The 16,749-nt window shown below is 41.7% G+C and overlaps 1 protein-coding gene across 9 annotated transcripts in view; it reads right to left on the bottom strand.

The window, feature by feature from the left end:
- Positions 1 to 16,749, bottom strand: part of lsamp.L (limbic system associated membrane protein L homeolog) — a 1,234,661-nt gene that overhangs the window by 49,381 nt on the left and 1,168,531 nt on the right.

The following is a 16,749-nucleotide window of genomic DNA, read 5'->3' on the forward strand; positions in this document are numbered from 1 at the left end:
CAGTGGCAAGGGGAGATATCATACAAGCTGTTAAAGCTTCTAGATCTGATTCTAAATTACAAGTGCAGCAAGCGGCGGAGGTGGTGGAACAGGCAGAGGCCGCTTATGTTGCTGACCCATCTGACAATGCTCATACCCATTTAATTCAAGCCCAATTGACTCTGAAATGCAAACTTACAGCAATAACTCAAAAAAAGATGTTGTATGCCTCTCAGAGAGGTTTTGAACAGGGGGAGAAATCTGGCAAACTCCTGGCCTACTTAGCTAAAGTCTCCTCTCCTAAGACGGTTATTCATAGGGTCAAAACCGTAGGCGACCAGGTGATTACGGACCCCAGGCTAATAGCGGAGCAATTTAGGGACTTCTATTGTCACCTCTATCGATCCAAAGCCACGTATACCCCAGCCCAGCTCCAGGCTTTTCTGACACGTATACCTTTCCCAAAACTTCATCCAACGCACACAGCTCTTTTGGATAGTCCGATCACAGCTACCGAAATTCAAGAGGCAATAAATTCGATGGCATCCTCTAAATCCCCGGGTCCTGATGGGTTGCCAGTGGAATGGTATAGGGCTTTAGGGGAGAAAATAGCGGGTACTTTGTGTGAGATTTTGACGCAGGCATTCAATCTGAATTCCCTTCCCTCCTCCTTTAGTCATGCCCTGATTGTTTTAATTCATAAGGAAGGCAAGGACCCTGAAATGTGTGGATCTTACCGCCCGATCTCATTGCTCAATGTGGATGCAAAGATCCTGGCTAAAGTTCTGGCAGTTAGACTCAAACGGGTTATTACTCACCTGATAGATCCCGATCAGATGGGTTTCATGCCCAACCGCTTCACGGATATCAATTTAAGAAGGCTGTACTATAACATGCAAGTACCGCACGACAATACGGGTTCCAGAGTAGTGGTCTCCTTGGACTCGGAGAAAGCTTTTGATTCCGTGGAGTGGCTGTATTTATGGGGGATCCTTGAGCAATATGGCTTTGGGGGGAATTTTATTAAGTGGATCCAATTATTGTATCAAAGTCCCACGGCTCAGGTCCAGGTCAATGACTTTATCACTTCAGAATTCTCCTTGGGCAGAGGGACAAGGCAGGGGTGCCCTCTGTCGCCACTTTTATTTGCTTTAGCAATTGAGCCCTTGGCCATACAGGTTAGGCTATCCCCATTGATAACCGGTCTTAAGTATGGACCCGTTGAGGAACAGATTTCCTTGTATGCGGACGATGTTTTCCTTTATTTAGCTGACCCAGGTCCGTCGTTAACCGGGGTTTTACATATGTTCTCTACATTCACTGTCTTTGCTGGCCTCAAGATTAATTGGTCCAAATCTGTCATCTTTCCCCTTGAACCTGACTTAGTTCCTAGCCTAGCAACGGACACAAGATTGCAGTGGGTATCGTCCTTTAAATATCTCGGGATAACTATCCATGCTGATCCTGCGCTGTTTATAGCCCAGAATGTTGCTCCCATAACTAGACAACTTACCACAGCGATATCAACATGGAATGCACTGCCTCTCACACTGTGGGGCAGAATAAATGTAATTAAGATGATCTTCCTGCCAAAGTATTTGTACATCTTTCACAATTCCCCTGTAATTCTTGCCAAGCGAGTTATTGACGAAATCCAAGCCCTGATTAGGCCATTCTTATGGAGCAACAAGGTACCAAGAGTCGCTTCCCGTACTTTGATGGCCCCATATGATAGAGGGGGACTGGGTCTTCCGGACCTCTACGCTTATTATCTTGCAGCCCAGCTGACTTATATTAATTGGTGGCTACTACAAGAACTTGAGAATCCTAATGTAATTCTGCAGGCTAGATTTGTGGGGTCTTTGGAAGCTTTAGTAAACTGTGTCTATCGGAAGGCGGATAATTACTCTCTATTTCCACCGTGCATGAAAGCCCCGTATATGGCCTGGCTGCACGTACAAAAGATGCTGAAAATCAAACCCCCCATTCTCTCACCGTTGCTTCCCTTGTGGAACAACTCCCATCTCCACCACTTTAAAGCGACTGAGATTACAAGATACTGGACCTTTACGCCAATTCGGTACCTGGCTGATTTAATAGAAGGCATGAGGTTCATAGACCTAGTATCACTTCAAACCAAAATTGAGACCCCGAATTTGCCAATGTATAGGTACCTACAAATACGCCATATATTCTTTACGCAGTTTGGTACAGCTGATATTTTACTGGAGGAGCCTTTAATTTTGAAGCAGTTTAGGAAAGAAGACACGTCCAAAATGGTGTCTAATTTGTATGCCCAGATTATGGCTACTGCTCAGAGCCCCTTCTCTATAGCATTAGTGTCATGGAAGAGGGATATCCCGGATATGACAGAGGACAAATGGGATGAAGTGACGGGAAATTTATACAATTTTCTGATTAGTGCTAGAGATAAGCTAATTCAATATAAATTCATAATGCGAACATACCTCACCCCCAATAGATTGCACCGTATGGGGAAACTTCCCTCCCCGACTTGCAAAAGGTGTGGGGAACTAGATGGATCATATTGGCACATGGTGTGGTTGTGCCCTATCATTCAACGATATTGGACGGAAATCACCAGGTATATGGTAGATATGCTAGATTTACCCCCACTCCATTACCCTGAGGTTTGTCTGTTGGGTTCGTTGGAAGATATCCTTCCCTCAAATAAAACAAAGATACTCGTAAGGTCACTTCTATACTATGCAAAGAAAATGACAATTATGAAGCGGATGGCACCACTTCCCCCTACGACAGGTGAATGGATAGTTTATGTGAACCGATTACTTCCTTTAATAAAATTGACATATGAGGCTAGGAAATGCCCAGATAAGTTTAGCAGTGTATGGCAGCCCTGGTTAGATGTACATTTGCTTCAATTGTCTTAATAAAGATTTAATGATGCTATTGCTCTTGATGTTACATTTGTATGCAATTGTCTTACGGATGTTATTGTACCCTCCCCCCCCTCTTTCCTTCTGTATCCCCCCCCTCCTTTTTGCTTTTGGAAAACAATAAAAATGTTTACTATCAAAAAAAAAGCTAAATAAGTAAAATACTACAAATGATAAAAAATGAAAACCAATTAGCAGTGCTAAATAAATGTGGACCCTAGCAACCAGACTGCTGAAATTGCAAACTGGAGAGCTGCTCAATAGTGATTGACGAATTTGTCCCGTTTCTCCGAAAAATTTGCGAATTTCCCGTGAAATCATCATCATTTATTTATATAGATACGCAGTGCTTTGAAATTTGCAAAACGGCGAAAAAATTCCCGAAACGTGAATTTTGACACCTGCGTCAGTTCTGACGCTCAGCTCAATTTTGACACCAGTGTTAAAAGTCAATGGGTGACCAAAAAATGTTGACGCGCGACGGTTTTGATGCAATCGACCTTTCTGCCGTGCGTCCAAAATATTTTTCACACTGGCAAACTTTTCGTGGCAGTTTTGTGATTGTTTGGCCGGTGCAACAACGTGGAAATTCTCCACAGATAATTTGCCACAAATAATAAAAAATGAAAACCAATTGCAAATCAATGCATGCCCCAAATTATCCTAGCAATCAGATGGCTGAAATTGCAAACTGGAGAACTGCTGAATAAAAAGCTGAATAAGTAAAATACCGCAAATAATAAAAAATGAAAACCAATTGCAAATTGTCTCACAATAGCCCTCTCTACATCCTACTAACAGTTAATTTAAAGGTGAACAACCCTCTTTAACTCCTTCATTGCCTGCAGTATCTTGGCTGCAATGCATTTGTGTGCCAGGGTGCAACGTGTACCCCAATTCCTTTGATTAATCACCCAGTAAAAGTTTTAAGTCAATAGCAGCAAAATAATGATTTACCGTATATACTCGAGTATAAGCCGTCCCGAGTATAAGCCGAGGTACCTAATTTTACCTCCAAAAACTGGGAAAGCTTATTGACTCGAGTATAAGCCTAGGGTGAGAAATGCAGCAGCTTCTGGTAAGTTTCAATCAAAAAATTGAGGGTTTCTGCTGCCAATGGAGGTGCCGGCGTCTTGTTTTTGGATGCGACCATTCTTGGAAGCCGGCGAATATTCTTGGAGCCTATTCTTGGACGCTGGCGACTATTCTTGGACGCCGGCGACTATTCTTGGGCGACCATTTTTGCGCTTGACCCGAGTATAAGCCGAGGTAGAGTTTTTCAGCATATTTTGGGGGCTGAAAAACTCGGCTTATACTCGAGTATATACGGTAATGGAAAAAACTAAACATCTAAATTCTCTAATATGAAAAATAGACGTTGGCAAATCCTGCGCTGTTTTCCCCGGGGGTGAGGGGAATATACTGTATATAAGGAAATGAGCCAATAAAGCAAGTTGTGTCGTCGATGGTATTTTTTTTTGATTTTTACCCTCAGGCACAAAAAAAAAAAAATAACAAGGATTGGGAAAATGTTTAGAATTTTTATCAGGTGGAGTGGGATCCGGCTGTGTGTCACAAGTGAAGCAGAAGATGTTGCTGTTACAAATGAGTGTGCTTTCCTTCTGCAAGCTGCTAGCCATTAATGATTTATCTGGCAAACAGACAGCTTGCCTTCCCGCTCCCCCTCGCTGCCGTGTTTGGGTTGGAGTGGAACGCGCTCGACTGTAAACACCGGCAAATATTTTGCAGAATCCAGACAAATTGTCAACGCCGGCCTGTTTGTTTATTTTCAATCTCACATCATTAGGGAGACAACAGAATTGAAGAAAAAGGGAGAAAAAAAAAGTATCGTCCTGAATTTCCCCTTTTTAACATATTTGGGGGGTTTTTTCTGACTAGTGGGAGACTTTTTTTTTTATTACTAAATATAGGGATCCGTTATCTGGAAACCCGTTATCCAGAAAGATCCGAATTAGACTCCATTTTATCCAAATAATACAAATTTTGAAAATTGATTTCCTTTTTCTGTGTAATAATAAAACAGTCGCTTGTACTTGATCCCAACTAAGATATAATTAATCCTTATTGGGGGCAAAACCAGCCTATTGGCTTTATTTAATAGTTAATAATTTAATAATTTTCTAGTAGATTTAAGGTGTGAAGATCCAAATTACGGAAAGATCCTTTATCTGGAAAACCCCAGGTCCTGAGCATTTTTGATAACAGGTCCCATACCTGTATATGATTTTTGTAAAATTACATGTTACTAAACTACAGTGGAGTTCTCTCCCAGCTTCACATTTAATGGATCAGCACAGCTTCTCTCCCAGCTTCACATTTAATAGATCAGCAAAGCTTCTCTCCCAGCTTCACATTTAATGGATCAGCAAAGCTTCTCTCCCAGCTTCACATTTAATGGATCAGCACAGCTTCTCTCCCAGCTTCACATTTAATTGATCAGCAAAGCTTCTCTCCCAGCTTCACATTTAATGGATCAGCACCGTTTCTCTCTGAGCATCATATTTATAGAAGAACGAATCCCCTCGCCCTGTGTTTGTAACCAAATGAATGGATTGATGGAATGGATCAGCAGACCCTCTGTCGAAGCATCACATTTAATAGTTCCCTGGGCCTCGTGTCATTTTATATCGTTTTTGAATTATTTGCCTTCCTCTTCTGACTCTTTTCACCTTTCAAATTAGGGTCGCTGACCCCATCTACAAAACAAATGCTCTTGTATGTTGTTGCTATTTTTTATTACTTATCTTTCTATCCAGACCTCTCCTATTCATATTCCAGTCTCTTATTCAAATCAGTGTATGGTTGCTAGGGTAGTTTGGACCCTAGCAACCAGACTACTGAAATTGCAAACTGGAGAGCTGCCGAATAAAAAGCGAAATAACTCAAAAACCACAAATAATAATGTCTCAGAATATCACTCTCTACATCATATTAAAAGTTAATTTAAAGGGAAACAACCCCTATAATTGATCAGCAAAGCTTCTCTCCAAGTATCACGCGCAACTCTTCTCCATACTAATTCCAGTAATATTATGACACAGGATTTCAACCCCAAAAAAGGGATCAGCATTGCTTGTCTTTACTAGCAAACCACCAGTAGTGATGAGCGAAAACTTGAATTTCGACGCCCGCGTCAATTTTGAAGATGGCGTTAAATTCAACGGGCGTCCGAATAGCGTTGACGCGGGCGACTTTTCCGATGCGCGTCCACATTTTTTTGATGCCGGCAAATTTGCGTGGGCGTTTCGAGAATTTGTTCGCCGGCAGTGAAACTCGGTAATTCACGCCTGGCGAATTTATTCGCCCATCACTACCCACGAGCACCGCCATAACACTGCATTGGGTCCTTCACCGACTGGAATATTCAAACCTGCTGGATCTATTTCAGAATTTGGTTAAATATCAATCAGGCAGGAGCTCCTGTAGCAAAAAGGAACAGTATCTCTGGCCCTGGCTGGCCCCGGGGCCCTCACATAACTTTATTAATAGAGAAAGCAGTTGTTTCTCATAACACTAAACATATAAACATGAAATAATTCCGAAAAATATCAACAGGAGCCAGAAATTCCGCTGACCTCGGCCGTTTGTTTCCAACGAAACAAAAAAAAAAACTCTGTTGAATCAATCCGGACGCCCGAGGTCTAAAGGGCAAGTAGATTAAACGTGCGAAAATGACACAATCCCGAGGATTGTAATGGTTTTAATTCCTCCCAGTTATCCGGCGAAACGTTCCGCTTTTACTTCTCAATATATCAGCGCGGAATACAATTTAATTTGCTGTCACCGAGAGAAAGAGATCAAAAACACAAGTTGATTAAACCGCTGATAGCCCCTTTTTTTCTCTTAAGGTGAAGCGTCTCCTTCTGCAGACAAATGAAGTTTAATCCGCTGATGGAGAGATTAATTCGCCTGTAACGAAAGTGACAAACAAGGAAGACTTTCATTCCGTCAGGAAGTCTAAATGTTCCGCAACCAGAATGTGATGCTCCAGGAGAACAGGCAGCCCAGACACGGGATCGGTTATCCAGAATGCTCGGGACATGGGGATTTCTGGATAAAGAATCTTTCCGTAATCTGGATCTTCAACCCCTGAATCTACTAAAGAAAAAATCATGAAACAAATCCAGTAGGATTATTTTGCCCCCAGTAAGGATTAATTATATATTGGTTTGGATCAAGTACAAGGTTCTGTTTATTATTACAGAGAAAAAGGAAATACATTTTTAAAATGTAAATTATTTGGATAAAACGGAGTCTACGGGAGACGGCCTTCCAATAATTCAGAACTTTGTGGAAAACGGGTTTCTGGATAGAAGATCTCATACCTGTACTAGAAATGGGATTTTCTTTTCTAAACTGCATTATGAAGCCCTGGAGTGGGTCAATCTTGGGGAACTACTATATATATATATATATATATATATATATAAAATACACAAAAGCTGTGAATATCTTATATCCTTATAAATGGTGACTAGTTATGTCACCAGTTATAAACGGTGAGTAGTGATGTCATTTCTGTCACATGACTCACTGAAACTTGTGTATTATAATAAATAAAGTACCCCCAGTTGGAAAATATGAGGATATTAGAAGTAACCTTGGAGTACCATGACCTGTATAAAAACACTCAACCTTCGGCCTCGTGTTTTTATATGGTCATGGAACTCCTCGGTAATTTATAATATCCTTATAATTTACAATAGGGGGCACTTTATTCACTATATAATGCACTATGAATAGCCTGTAGATTACTTCCTTATAAACGGGGCTTAGTGATGTTATTAGTTATAATTGGAGCGTAGTGATGTCATTTCTATCACATGACTCACTGAAACTTGTGTATTATAGTAAAGTACCGGTGTTGAAAAATATGAGGATATTAGAAGTAGGATACACCGAATCCAGGATTGGGGTTTTTCAGCAGGATTCAGATACGGCTGAATCCTTCTGTCCAGCCGATCCAAATCCGAATCCTAATTTACATATGCAAATTAGGGGTGGGGAGGGTAATCTTGTAACTTTTTTTTCACAAAACAAGGTAAAAAAGTAAAAAAATGTATTCTCTTTCCCATCCTAATTTGCATATGCAAATTAGGATTCAGATTCGGTTCGGCCAAATCAATGCGAAGGATTCGGTGCATCCCAATTAGAAGTCACCGCAGAATTCCATGACCTCTATAATAACTCAGCCGAATGGAACTCCTCTGTAACTTATAATATCCTTATATTTTACAAGAGGGGCTTTATTCACTTTATATTCCTTTTTATAGCAAAGATAGACAATAGGGCTCATTTACAACCATAATGGTCAAGCAAAAATCAACACGTTCACTGCATGTGTTCAGCTTTGGACCAATAACGTAACTATCAGCTGTGGGGCCCCGGTGCAGGCAGAGCAGCCGGGCCCCCCACCCCCCGGACGCAGTTTTCAAAGCGGATTCGCATTGGATTGAGCATCCAGAGGGCCCTGGTGCAATCGCACCCCCTGCACCCCCAGTAGTGGACAATGCTGGTGGGACACTGGGAAATAACCTGGTGGGCCCCGCAACCAAGACCCACATCCCACCAAAGACGCTGTGCTCCCCCTAACCTCCCCTAATCACTAAGGACTGAAGTTAAAAGTATGCGCAGGGGTGGGAGGAGGGGGAGAGTTGCGGCACCGAGTATTGCCTGGGGGGCCCTTGAGGGGGTGTGGAGGCCTCTAAAGTGGCAGCCCCAGTGGGCTCTGGACCCTCAGTTGACCCTTCATGTGTTGACCCCCTTCATTAAAGGCATTCATTTATAAACACATTCGTCACACCATGGACCAATGCTTCCCTCTAGTGATGGATCACATGCAAGTGGGTCCTATGAAATGAGTGGGGAATTCTGTAGCCACCACTGCCATGAAGGTGGCGCTAATTCCAGGGATGCGTCAGAAGGTCCACAGACTTGCGTCCAATCGGGTGGCTCTAACTCTAGGGTTCTAACATGTCCAATTGCCATTTGAATACCAAGACCCAGAAATTATGCAATTCCCACTTCAACGACTTTGAAAGCATTTACATTTGATTCATAAAATTGCCCCTCCCATAACTGCACTCGCTTTAAGTCACGTCACCGGACGCCATTGGGGTGGGTACAAATTTGCGCTTGGCTGCAATTAACTGGAATTATGGGAAATCACTCATTGTGGGTGGAAAAGAACATGGTGAATTGTGTCCAATATTTTACTTTGCATGAGCGGAACATTCTCCGGAATAAACTTATTAATGTTATGAAACCCCAACACAGTGAATACGTCCCATTGTTACTGATCAAAGGGCAGTTGGAGCCGAATCTTTTAAATGACAGTCGCTAGAACTCGGAGAGAATCTGCAAATATCTGATCTTTCACTCTGTCCAATCAGTATTTGATTTCACAATAAAACTCATTTCTGACGATATGGAAATGGCGGGGAATGTGTTTATAAAACTGACGCTTCGCCTCAATTATTTACGTGCGTTGGGCGGATGAAGGATGGATTATTAAAGGAGCACTGACAGCGTCTCTTCTCCTTGGCACTTTTAAGAGGACTAATATGATCATTAGTCTCTCTGGGAGCCGACGGGATATCACTGTAACAGACAGGAGCGGCTGCGCTAGGGGTTCTTTAGGGTCATTTCATTTTTTACAGCTATTTTTTTTAAAGTTTTTTTATCAAAAACAGATTTCACGGTTTGAGAATTCTTGACTTAATGAACATTTTTAATTATGTTGCGGGGGTAGAAAAGTAAATATACAGAGAATACATTAAAAAAATATGTTCATCAATTGAAACCCTTCCCTCGCAGCAGGATTCATTAGTACCTATTTGATGGCCGGACTAGAACATTCTATGGGAAGGGATCAGGGACACAAGCAGCGGTGAGAATAGAATAATCCATTGACAGTTTACGAAGGGAGGGGCAGGGAGTCTGGGACTCAAGTAGTAGGTGGGGTTAGAACACTCTAATGGCAGCTTACTGGGGAAGTGGGAGGGAGTCTGAGACTCAAGCAGTGGGTGGAGTTAGAACCCTGTGATGGCAGCTTACAGGAAGTGGAGCAGGGAGTCTGTGACTCAAGCAGTAGGGTTAGAACACTCAGCTGGAAGCTTTGAGGGAAAGGGGCAAGGAGTTTGGGACTCAAGCAGTGGGTAGGACTAGAACACTCTGATGGCAGTTTACAGGGGGAGGGGCAGGGAGTCTGTGACTTAAGTAGTGGGTGGGGTTAGAACACTCCAATGGAATCTTACAGGGGGAGGGGCAGAGAGTCTGGGACTCAAGCAGTAGGTGGGACTAGAACACTCTGATGGCAATTTACAGGGGAGGGGTACAGAGTCTGTGACTTAAGTAGTGGATGGGGTAAGAACAATCAAATGGAATCTTACAGGGGGAGGGGAATAGGGGAGTCTGGGACTCAAGCAGTGGGAGGGACTAGAACACTCTAATGAAAGCTTACTCGGGAAGGGGCAGGGAGTCTGGGACTCAAGTCATGGGTGGGATTAGAATCCTATGAAGGCATCTTACAAGGAAGAGCTGGATTTGTAACTCAAATTAACCATATCAGTACTAGATGGACAGAAACTGTGGCACTACTCTTGCTCCAATCACAAAGCATCAAATTATTCACAAAAAGAGGACGTGGAGCTAAACCACCTAATCCCAATAAGACGAAGAAGCATCAAAGGACCTGAAGATCAGTCAAACCCTCAGTACAAATGTAGGGATTTGCAGCACTTTCAGGGGAGGTGATAGAGCACCATATACATCTAACCCCCAGGGAGTCCAGGTCACCCCCCTACCTGAGTTTTGTTTAATATTTCTCCCCGTGACATTCTCCCTCGGCAGTCGGCTGAATTTTAAGTTGATAATAGGAGACTTCAGGTTTCCGTGACCCGTCACTGCCTGTGTGATTTTCACTCTACAAAGTAGCATTCAGTAAATGTCATGGGAATAACAGACATGTTTTGGTTACTTTAATGTGGATTGTGTACCCTCGAGGTGACAGACGCTAAATGTCAAAAAATTATGGTGCTTAGGGTAATATTTAAAGGGGCAGTAAAACTTCCCTAAGAGTGTTGTGCACCCATAGAAAAGGGGGATACAGGGGTGGCCTTCCAGCAGGGGCTGCGGGACTAATACAGTAAAGTAATTGGAGGAGTGAAGACTTAAAGGAAACAGAAGGGGGATAGATAAAAAGAACATCCGGCAATAAATAGGCCTCCTCCAATACCACATTCACCGTATTACATGAGATTTCACAAGTCGTCATGAATCCCACCTCCATTGAATCAACGGTGCATCAGATCGATGTGCTTTTATCATGGCGAGATTATTACCTGCGCTTGTACCGTTTGTCTTGTGGGTGCTGAACAGGCACAAAAATTCTATTTACACTTTGAGCCTGCGGTATGAGCCTGTCTCCTGCTGAGCTCCAGAATTGTGGAGATGCCGGCTCTTGGCTGGAAACAAACACAAATTAATAACACAGCCCAATTACTTTGGGCCGACTCAACGCTGGGTCCCAGGCACAACCTATAGGTTAAAGTGCAACCCAAAAAGCTCTAGTTGATTTTCTGATCCCAGGCATGTTAACCTAGTGCCTAAGGTCAGAGGGACCCCAATATTGCTTTGAATTTCAAGCCTGAGCTCCTTCAAGATATGCCATCCCTTTAACTCTTTTGGTTAGAATAAAATATATAAATATATATATATATATATATATACACACACACACACAAGGATTTGCAGCATATCAGGGCAGATTTATTTTTGTTAAATGGAAGCAGAAGTCATTTGAGGAAAAGGATGTGAGAGCCGAGTTGGACGGCGGGCAGATGCAATCATGCGGGCATCTCTCTCAGTGGCCGCCCTGGGCTACTTGGAGGTAATGATTAGCAGCGAGCCCTTGTGCACCTCATGCATTCACCTCCCTGCCTTCTTTGGGAGAGATTGCTTTCTCCAACGCTTTAATAATATACACTAAAAGCAGCCAAGTGGCGCGATAAATCAGGATGTAGTTGGAGTGGAAGGTACACAGAAACCTTTAGTTTACTGCCCAAATAATCACTCAGCCCCTCTGTTCTTTCCTCACTGCCGGCAATATCTCCCAGGACTTGGAACATATTGTATTGCCCAGGGTGGGGTTTGCAATCTGAGGCTGTTATAACAATGTTATATATAATATATCCCCCTGGGTAGCCAAATAAAGAAATACGTGGAAATGTTACAAGAAAAGATGGCTTATTTATATGGGTAACTGCAAGTACTAGGCATTACAATGGGCACAAACATGACCTCCATTAAGGTAGTGCTTTCACCTCCCTAAGTTCTTAGCAAAGTAATACATGGTAGCAGTAGAAGAGAAGGAGGCTTATATCAGTGACTGCAAGTACTAGGCACGGAAATGGGCACAAATATGGCCTTCATTAAACACAATAAGGCAATGCTTCCACCTCCCTGTGCTCCTATCAAAGAAATGCACGGTGACATTACAAGACAAGGTGGCTTTATTTATATGGGTAACTGCAAGTTCTAGGCACATCAATAAACAAAAACATGGCCTCCAATAAACATAATAAGGTAGTGCTTCCACTTCTTTGTGCTCTCTGTGCTCCTAGAAATAATGGCTTATTTAAATGGGCAGCTGCAAGAACTAGGCAATGCAATAGGCAGAAACTTGGCCTCCATTAAACATAATAAGGTAGCAAAGAAAAACAAGAGAAGATGGCCTATGTAGATGGGTAACTGCAAGTTCTAGGCACGTTCATGGGCACAAACATGGCCTCCATTAAATATTTTGAATTTTTTGGATTGTGACTATATTTTTTAACCTACTACCTTGTTTGGTCATTTTTAACTACTTTTTAATTCAACTAATGAATTTTTTTTTTTTGGGTTTAATACTCTAAATTATTGCACTGCACTTTACCTAAGTAATGAATTTTTCTAGTTATGGATGAATTCAAGGAGTAATATTATCTCACTGATGAATTGAATTAGTTCGATTTTTCAAACTTTTCGATCTCAAAGTATTTATGAAAAGTTTAATGTGGTTATAACGGCACTGGCACTTTAAAATCTTTTTTTAGTACAATTTCTTATGAATTATTGTTGTTAAATAAGTAGGTTGCAGCACCTATTAGAATTTTTCTGTCAACCTTAGAATCATAACTATTGGTGGGGTTTCTTTTTTCTTTTCCTAAAAATTTTAACTGCAAGTTCTAGGCACGTTCATGGGCACAAACATGGCCTCCATTAAACATAATAAGGTAATGCTTCCACCTCCATAAGTTCCCAGCAAAGAAATACATGGTAACAGTAAAAGAGTAGGTGGCTTATTTAGATGGGTAACTCTAAGTTCTAGGTGCAGCAATGAGCACAAACATGGCCTCCAATAAACAATATTAGGTAGTGCTTCCACCATATGTTTAATATGTAAAGTTTATAGGGCAACCTTAACTTTTGAGCTTGAGCTGGTGGTTACTTTATGGCTCCTAATTTCTAAAGCACCACAAAAGCTTCAACATGCTCCTATTGCTTGGCACTGTAAAGGTGGCCATAGACGTAACAATTATGATCTTTCTTGGAAAAGATCTTTCCAAGAAAGATCGTTCATTTCAATACACACGTGTAGAGCTGAATTGTCAGATATACAGGTAGATATACGGGAAGAAACAATAGAATTCTACCTGTATCTGACAATTCAGCACTAACAATGGGCGCTGTTTGGGTCCCTTTAAAGGCACCCGATCAAAATTTTCCGTCCAGCCCGATCAACGAGCCGACCGATATCCAAGTCTTCTGCCGATATCGGTCTGCTCTTTTTCCACCATACACGCAACGAATATCGGACGAAAATTTGTTTGGCCACCTTAAGAGTCGTGTAAGTGGATGCCCATGGTCTTCCCTATGGTGCCACTAGCTGCCATTCACAATCATTGTTCTTTTGAAGAATTTTGAACCCAACGTAAACTCTAATGTCACCAACCTAAATACTTATTTATGGCTGTGAGCAGAGTAATACCAACTATAAACTGAATGGAAAAAGAGAGAAAGGAAAAAAACAGAGAAGGCCAAAAGTACAAAGCTAAAACCATAACAGCTTCATGGTGAGTTCTAACAAATTCTGGGCCTGTTTCACACCAACAATTGGTCTGTTCTATCTAAACATATTGGCAGTCAAAAACAAACCAAACAGTCTCGTCTCCAATCTCGATCTCTAGGGGTACACGGCAGGGATGCCCCCTCTCGCCCCTATTATTTGCAATTGCGATGGAACCTTTAGCCTCTCTTTTAAAACACACTGTTGACGTTAAGGGTTTGTGTATAGGATCTGTCACAGAAAAAGTAGCCATGTATGCGGACGACACCATACTTTTCCTAGAGAACCCTTACAATGCATTGGAAACAGCACTAAATGTGATAAATAAACATACAGAATACTCTGGCTTATCTATTAACTGGGGGAAATCTTTAATTTTCCCAATAGACGAATTCCAATTTGAAGGTCACAGGTATAAGGCCAACCTACCTTGGGTTTCTACTTTTAAATATCTTGGTGTACACATCCACAGGGATTTAAACAAATTCGTAGAACTTAACTTAAATCCTTTACTTAATTTGATTGAAACGAAAACCAAAACCTGGGCCAATCTCCCTCTAACACTTCTTGGGCGAATAAATCTTTTCAAAATGGTCCTCTTACCCAAATTCACTTACTTATTCCTACAAACCCCCCTTACAGTCCCAATGAACTTTTTCCATAGACTCAAATCCCTGCTAAATACCATGTACTGGGGATCAACCTCACCTAGAACAGCTCTTACGACACTACAACACCCCTCTGACAAAGGGGGACTAGCAGCACCAAATATGTTCTTATATTACCTGGCTACCAGGATGGTTACGGTTTGGAGGTGGGCCTCACCGTCCCCCGATATTGCCTGTACAACACTCGAAGCTAAACTGGTAGACTCTTATGAAGCCCTAAAAAACCTACTATATAGAGGACCAAATGCCCAAAGTAAAATATCTCCCTTAATGAGAGCGACCATACATAGCTGGAAAACGGTCCTGACTTATTTCCCCAGGGGTGATGACTATTACTCCACTCATACACCCCTATGGCATAACTCTATATTCCCTCACCTCCTTACAGTGCCAGACCCCAGCATTTGGGCAGGATATGGCATAAAATACATAGGACAGGTCATAACCCAAGGTGAAATATCCACCTTTACCATTCTTAAAGAAAACTTTAACTTACCCAATAAAATGCTCTTCCGCTTTTTCCAGTTGCGCCATGCCCTACAAACACAACTAGGCAAGGAATATATAGACGTTACTCCTAGGAGGGTGGAGGATTTAGTTTTCACCCCTGGATTGTTAAAACCTGTTTCCCAATTTTATTCTCTACTAAGCAACCCTAAAGAACCTGTTTTAGACAAACTTTACAAGAAATGGGTGATAGATATTCCCCATCTAACCTCTGAAATGTGGAACGACATTCTCGAAACCTACAATTCCTTCCTAATTAACTCAAAAGACAGAATGATCCAATTTCGGTACCTACATAGAACATACTTGAACCCCATAGACTACACCTCATTAAATCCTCCAGCCCAGATGTATGCCCAAGATGCCAAAATTCCCCAGCTGGTTTCATACACATGATATGGGAATGTACCCAAATTCGGAGATTTTGGGGGAAAATAACACAAGAAATCAGCTCCCTCCTTGCACTCATCATTCCGATGGACATAACTCTCCTCATCCTTCATCAAACTGAAGACACAGCCCCTACAGTAGCCGAAAGAACTTTGATATGTTTTCTTCTTATACAAGCAAAGCGATTGATAGCTCTTAAATGGAAATCTGAACAAGCTCCAACAAAAAGACAATGGATCGAATTAGTAAACACCTCCATCCCCCTCTATCGAATAACTTATACTAGTCGAGGCTGTCCAAAAAAATTTGAAAAAATTTGGACCCCATGGTTATCTGAACACCTTCCTTCTTTATTAGTTTAATCTGAATAACCAAGTTGTTGAGTGGCCCGCCCCCCCCCCTCCCACACCCCCCCCCCACCCCCCTTCCCCATCCCCCCCCTTCGGAGAAACAACAGTAAACACAGTTTATTGGGAAAGTTATTTGAAAATCTTTTATTGCATTATATACGTGACTGCACGGGCAATCGAACAGTCTTTTGTAACTGGTATAACTGAGTTCTCTACAAAGCTACAATGTACAAAGGAACCCCTAATTTTGTATGTTTATCTTGAATATTGTAACCTGATGTTTTATGTTACTGTACAACTTTAAGCTGGCTAATGTCATGTAATATATGACTTTGAAAACAACAATAAAAATCAAGTTTAAAAAAAAAAAAAAACATATTGGCAGTCACCAACAGTCTGCTGAAAAAATATCACCCACTTGCTTGAAAAAAAATAACGTATCCACTTAATATGCCCGATGTGCATCCTCGTAATGAAACGTTTGCATCTCCATCGGTGACTGCTTGGTTTTCTTTCACGTACCAGCAATTTGCAATTAGGCATAACTTGCCCTTTACACAGAAATTGCACGTTCAAAGCCACGGAAGGCTTAACACCCAGAAATATTCCCTTCTCGACCAGAAGAATCTGGTTGAGCTCATTTTAAATCAGATCTCATCTTCTTTCTATTTGTGAAATCTTTCGATTGATTTGAGCAATGCGCGTCGAGATTAAATAACAGCGCATCCGGCGCGTCTCTGTAGCCTGACTTAGCACAAACACTTGTATTTATCTTATTATGTATACTACATTAACCTTGCAAATATGCT

The sequence above is a fragment of the Xenopus laevis genome, chromosome 2L (assembly GCF_017654675.1).
Source record: "Xenopus laevis strain J_2021 chromosome 2L, Xenopus_laevis_v10.1, whole genome shotgun sequence".
NCBI classification, from domain to species: Eukaryota; Metazoa; Chordata; class Amphibia; order Anura; family Pipidae; genus Xenopus; species Xenopus laevis.